The sequence below is a fragment of the Osmerus eperlanus genome, chromosome 2 (genome assembly GCF_963692335.1).
Source record: "Osmerus eperlanus chromosome 2, fOsmEpe2.1, whole genome shotgun sequence".
NCBI classification, from domain to species: domain Eukaryota; kingdom Metazoa; phylum Chordata; class Actinopteri; order Osmeriformes; family Osmeridae; genus Osmerus; species Osmerus eperlanus.
This window is the reverse complement of record NC_085019.1, coordinates 23595615-23601614: the sequence shown is the minus strand read 5'-3', so window position 1 is coordinate 23601614 and position 6000 is coordinate 23595615.

The following is a 6000-nucleotide window of genomic DNA, read 5'->3' as shown; positions in this document are numbered from 1 at the left end:
ATGTGTGTGTGGGTTGTGCAAGAGTCATCTAGCATGGATGTTGTCTATGCACAGTGTTCTTCGCGTGTTTATGTGTGTGTGTTTGTTGGTGTGTGGGCAAACTGCTCCGGAGCGCACATTCCCCATCTCAGAAAGACCCATCCGCCCACATAATTCAAATCATACAGGAGGCCTTGAATAAATTAAGGAGTGATGATGAAGCATGTCTATAAATGAATGTTTGATGATTTATTCATGTTATTATTTATACCCTTCCCTCCACGTCCTGTGGAGTATGTGTCAGTGCTGGTCTGCAGCAGTGTTAGCAGGCCTGCTGCTCAAGGTCCACTCACACCAAACACCAGCAGAGCCTCCGCAGATGGGCCTGTCGCCCTGGACGACTGAGCTGTTCATCTCCACCAGCTTCAGACCCCCTGCCCTCGTCCTGTCCCCACGTCCTGCTCCGATCCCTCCCCACGCACCAAGCACAGTCCCCACGTCCTGCTCCGACCCATCCCCACGCACCAAGCGCAGTCCCCACGTCCTGCTCCGACCCATCCCCACGCACCAAGCACAGTCCCCACGTCCTGCTCCGACCCATCCCCACGCACCAAGCGCAGTCCCCACGTCCTGCTCCGACCCATCCCCACGCACCAAGCGCAGTCCCCACGTCCTGCTCCGACCCATCCCCACGCACCAAGCGCAGTCCCCACGTCCTGCTCCGACCCATCCCCACGCACCAAGCGCAGTCCCCACGTCCTGCTCCGACCCATCCCCACGCACCAAGCGCAGTCCCCACGTCCTGCTCCGACCCATCCCCACGCACCAAGCGCAGTCCCCACGTCCTGCTCCGACCCATCCCCACGCACCAAGCGCAGTCCCCACGTCCTGCTCCGACCCATCCCCACGCACCAAGCACAGTCCCCACGTCCTGCTCCGACCCATCCCCACGCACCAAGCGCAGTCCAAACAATCGTGGCGATGCCACACCCGTTTCATTCCCGGGGCAGAGACGAGTCCAGGGCTGAGTCTGTCTGACAGGAGCCACGAGGAGGGGGTGGAGGGAGGGGGAACCAGGTGAGTGTGACGAGGGCCGCGCTAGGTGAGGACCTGGGGGTGGTTTTCTGTTCTCTGGTCCCAGGGCTTGCGACCGATTGTCTTTCCTCACTTACTGAATTAGCGCTCTCTTTGAAAAGCAGCCTTGCGTTTAATGAGGCCATGCCTTCTCTGGGACGGCGGAGGAACTTGCCCCTTGCGGTTCGTGCGTGTTTGTGTACAAGCGGCTGTTTCATTGTCTGTGTCTCTCTGAGCAAGAAGAGGTGCTAATTACTGTTCATGTCTGAATATTCAACAGTTCTTCACCTTTCTTTGAGTTGTTCATTGTTTCAACACGCATCCTCAATTATTTCTAAAAATCAGTCCCGTCCGCATTTGAAAACAACTTACGCGCTACGCCCCTGCGTCCAGGCACACACGAATAAGCATAAAAACGTAGTTTTATGCCGTGCGTAATTGGACATTCATGACTGTCTTGAATTATCGAGCAGGCTCCGTTGAAGAGCGCCACTGTCAGGTGAGGAATCGTTAGCCCCATTCACTCTGCAGGTAGGCAGGTGGAGATGACTGACACAATGATAATTAATCACTCAAGAGAGAGCCACACATATTTATCACTGGCATGCTCCTGCAAGACTGTGTCCTAACTAGAAGCTCTTGGCTGAGCAAGGCCACTCTGACAAGTGCAATCTGGCTGTAAGTGTGGCTCTGACAGAACAGTGTGATCTGTTCAATACAATTAAATACTGTTCCCAGGCCGGTCTGTTCCCATCTCAAGGCTGGGATCAATACAAATTAATACCGTGCAGAACACAAGACTCGCGCGGAATGACAGAAGAGAAGAAGTCAATTATGCAAAAGCAGGCAGACAGCGTGGTGGTCATCTGCGGTCCATCAGCCATCATGAGACTCCTCTAGCACCGACTGGTCGCTTTGATTGACAGAAGAGGTTCAGCGCTGAAACTGGCTTCGATCTCAGTTCGCAGGCCCGCGCAATTATTTCACAGTTTCTCTTCCCCAGAGATAAGTGTTAGTGCTAAGTGTGACCAATTACAAACCGCTGAAGAACTAGACTGCTGAAAATCGTATCTTTTGCCTATAGGCTAGGCCTACACCTTTGTTATTTTACTCGCTAGAGCGGCCACACACAGTCTACACGTTAAATAGCCTAAACTTGTCTACATATATCTGAATTGTAATGCATTGATAAAGCAGTAGGTGACTATAATGATGCAGGACATCAATTGTATGAGAAGGCGAGATCGTAACAGTAAAAATAACCATGCGACGGGTTGGATGTTACAGTTTATCCCATAAAAAAAGTTTAATTTGATGCTACAATAATGGCCTTGAATATGTTTTTTTTTAGAACTATCCCAATGTTTCATAGAAAATGAACCCCGCAAAGAAATGAGAGCAGGCAGCGTGTTTAGTAGAAAGACCGCAGAAATACCTCTGGCAGTTGTTATAGCCTACTTTTCATAATAAATAGGCTAGTTTTACAAAAAAAAAAAAAAAAACTTACCTCACAGACTAGAGGCGACTTTTGAATGTCGGATTTTGGTCCGCAAACGTGTTGATAAAGGTACGCTTTTTAAAATAAATTAACTGGGCTAAACTTCCAGGTAGTAGACTACAGCGTAATAGCTCAGGGTGGAATTTGCCAAAAGGAACTGTTTTGACGGTCAGAACTCGGTAGGTTTCTTCCGTTTAATAAACGTTAGGCTTACTCACTTTAGTTTCCACCTGATCCAATTCCCAGTCCTAATGTTTGGAAAAGACACCGGCATAACATTACTCGTCTCACCATCTCTCGCTTGTAACTAGGTAACGCTGCTCTCCTGCTCTCAGCCGCCCCACGGAGCGAAGTAGGAGGCGTTGAAATGAAACCGTGTGCGTATATGTGCGCGGGAGTGAGGCTATGGGGAGATCTCCCCTCGATTACATTCCCCTCTGCGCCCTGAAAATCCCTCTCTTCATAATATTAACATGAATATGCTTTGCACTGTTACTTTGGAAGATCTTCATCGCATAGAGTGATACATCTATTGAAGGCTATTAAACAGACCCATGGATTCATCAACCGTTCTACTTAATGCTGCGTAATTAATATATGTAAATCCTGAACGCTAAACGCAAGGGTAGCGCTATATTACTGTGCACGGTGCTAAATAAATGAAATGCAAATATAAAATGCCCACCGTTGCCAGTTGCTTAACTGATAGTGCCCAGTGTTTCTTTACCAATGACTGCAGCAAAACAATTGTATTTTGATTATGATCATTGACCTATGCACCCATTGCTCTTTCTTGTAAGTCGCTTTGGATAAAAGCGTCTGCTTAATGACTAAATGTAAATGTAATGTTTTTTCTTGGTTCTGCCTTAAGATCTAGCGAGCCAGATTTTAAGGGTGTCATCTAGGCAGCCTGTGAAGGAAAATCAATCACTCAATACTTTCAGTGAGTCACACCCCTCTCTGCCGTTGATCATGGTCAAACTAACCACCGAATCACCTTTTCTCAGACACAAAAGTCTCTGTCCTTACCGACTACTGACAGTTCAATAGCTATCACAACATATCTGGAGTGAGGACCCACAATGCCCAGACAACCCACCCATGTGACATGGCCCTTGACTGCAGAGGTGTCATGTGTGGACTGTGTGTGACTGGTCATCAGATTGATAGGTTTTCCTCCAACGCCCTCTCTGAACCGTGGGAAAGGCCTGCAGCCAGGGACACGAGCTCCCATGGTGCACCAAAGGTCACACACATGAACACAGTACTTCTGCCTCCACAGACACCTGGCTGTGACACCAGCCACGAGGATGACATCAGGTGCCTGCTTACAACAATGACAGGCGGATCAGCAGCTGCAGCACATCTACAGAACATCAGACCTGCCCTGCAGTTCCTCTCCTGATGGCTATTATTATTCTCTTTCGATATTTCTATCTGTATGTTGTCTGTCTTTGTCTTTTTCTCTTTCATACTCTCTCCCTCTCCCTTTCCCTCCCTTTCTATTTCTCTCCCTCTCTCTCTCTCTCTCTCTCTCTCTCTCTCTCTCTCTCTCTCTCTCTCTCTCTCTCTCTCTCTCTCTCTCTCTCTCTCTCTCTCTCTATCTCTGTCTCTGTCTCTGTCTCTCTCTTTTGTCTCTCTCTGTCTCTGTCTCTGTCTCTGTCTCTGTCTCTGTCTCTGTCTCTGTCTCTGTCTCTGTCTCTGTCTGTCTCTGTGTCTCTGTGTCTCTGTCTCTGTCTCTGTCTCTGTCTCTGTCTCTGTCTCTGTCTCTGTCTCTGCTCTCTCTCTCTCTCTCTCTCTCTCTCTCTCTCTCTCTCTCTCTCTCTCTCTCTCTCTCTCTCTCTCTGTCTCTGTCTCTGTCTCTGTCTCTGTCTCTCTCTTTCTCTCTTTTGTCTCTCTCTCTCTCTCTCTCTCTCTCTCTCTCTCTCTCTCTCTCTCTCTCTCTCTCTCTCTCTCTCTCTCTCTCTCTCTCTCTCTCTCTCTCTCTCTGTCTCTGTCTCTCGTCTCTGTCTCTGTCTCTCTCTCTTCTCGTCTCTCTCTCTCTCTCTCTCTCTCTCTCTCTCTCTCTCTCTCTCTCTCTCTCTCTCTCTCTCTCTCTCTCTCTCTCTCTCTCTCTCTCTCTCTCTCTCTCTCTGTCTCTGTCTCTGTCTCTGTCTCTCTCTTTCTCTCTTTTGTCTCTCTCTCCCTCTCTCTCTCTCTATCTCTCTCTTCTCTCCCGTCACCTGCTCCCCCAGTCCCTTCCACACTCGGTCCCCCCTCTCTCTCTCTCTCTCTCTCTCTCTCTCTCAGCCTCCTGTTGCTACGAGGATGTCACCCTCTTCCCTCCCTGGCTGGCGTCTTCATCAGCTACAACACAAGCTGATGAAGCGCTGGCTCTCAGGGTGACTGGCAGGGCTGGAACGCCACTGTGTGCTCCAAGACGGGCAGCCCAAGGACTCCTATTGTGATGGTTCCTCCATGCCTGGTGTGTCAGTCTGGGAGGGCTTGACACGGTAGTGTTACTGTGACACAGTCAGATACAGTTTACAGTTTTTCTCATTTGCATTAGACACATTTCTTGAATGTGTACTGGGATTTCTCCAAACTCTAAACATACATCTTCATACTTACATTGTTTTGGCCAAACCCTTGACTTTTGACCCAAAATCAAACACTATAGTCAAAACCATATTACGTACAGTTAGGTCCATAAATATTTGGATATTGACACAATTTTCATCATTTTGGCTCTGTATACCGCCACAATGGATTTGAAATGAAACAATCAAGATGTGCTTTAAGTGCAGACTTTCAGCTTTAATTTCAGGGTATTTACATCCAAATCAGGTGAACGGTGTAGGAATTACAACACATTTGATATGTGGCCCCCCCCTTTTTAAGGGACCAAAAGTAATTGGACAATTGGCTGCTCAGCTGTTCCATGGCCAGGTGTATGTTATTCCCTCATGGGAGTTCGTTATTTCATTGACAAGGAGCAGATAAAAGGTCTAGAGTTCATTTCAAGTATGGTATTTGTGTTTGGAATCTGTTGCTGTCAACTCTCAATATGAAGTCCAAAGAGCTGTCACCATCAGTGAAGCAAGCCATCGTTAGGCTAAAAAATCAAAACAAACCTATCAGAGAGATAGCAAAAACATTAGGTGTGGCCAAATCAACTGTTTGGTACATTCTTAAAAAGAAAGAACACACTGGTGAGCTCAGCAACACCAAAAGACCCGGAAGACCAAGGAAAACAACTGTGGTGGATGACAGAAGAATTCTTTCCCTGGTGAAGAAAAACCCCTTCACAACAGTTGGCCAGATCAAGAACACTCTCCAGGAGGTAGGCGTATCTGTGTCAAAGTCAACAATTAAGAGAAGACTTCACCAGAGTAAATACAGAGGGTTCACCACAAGATGTAAACCATTGGTGAGTCTCAAAAACAGGAAGACCAGATTAGAGTTTGCCA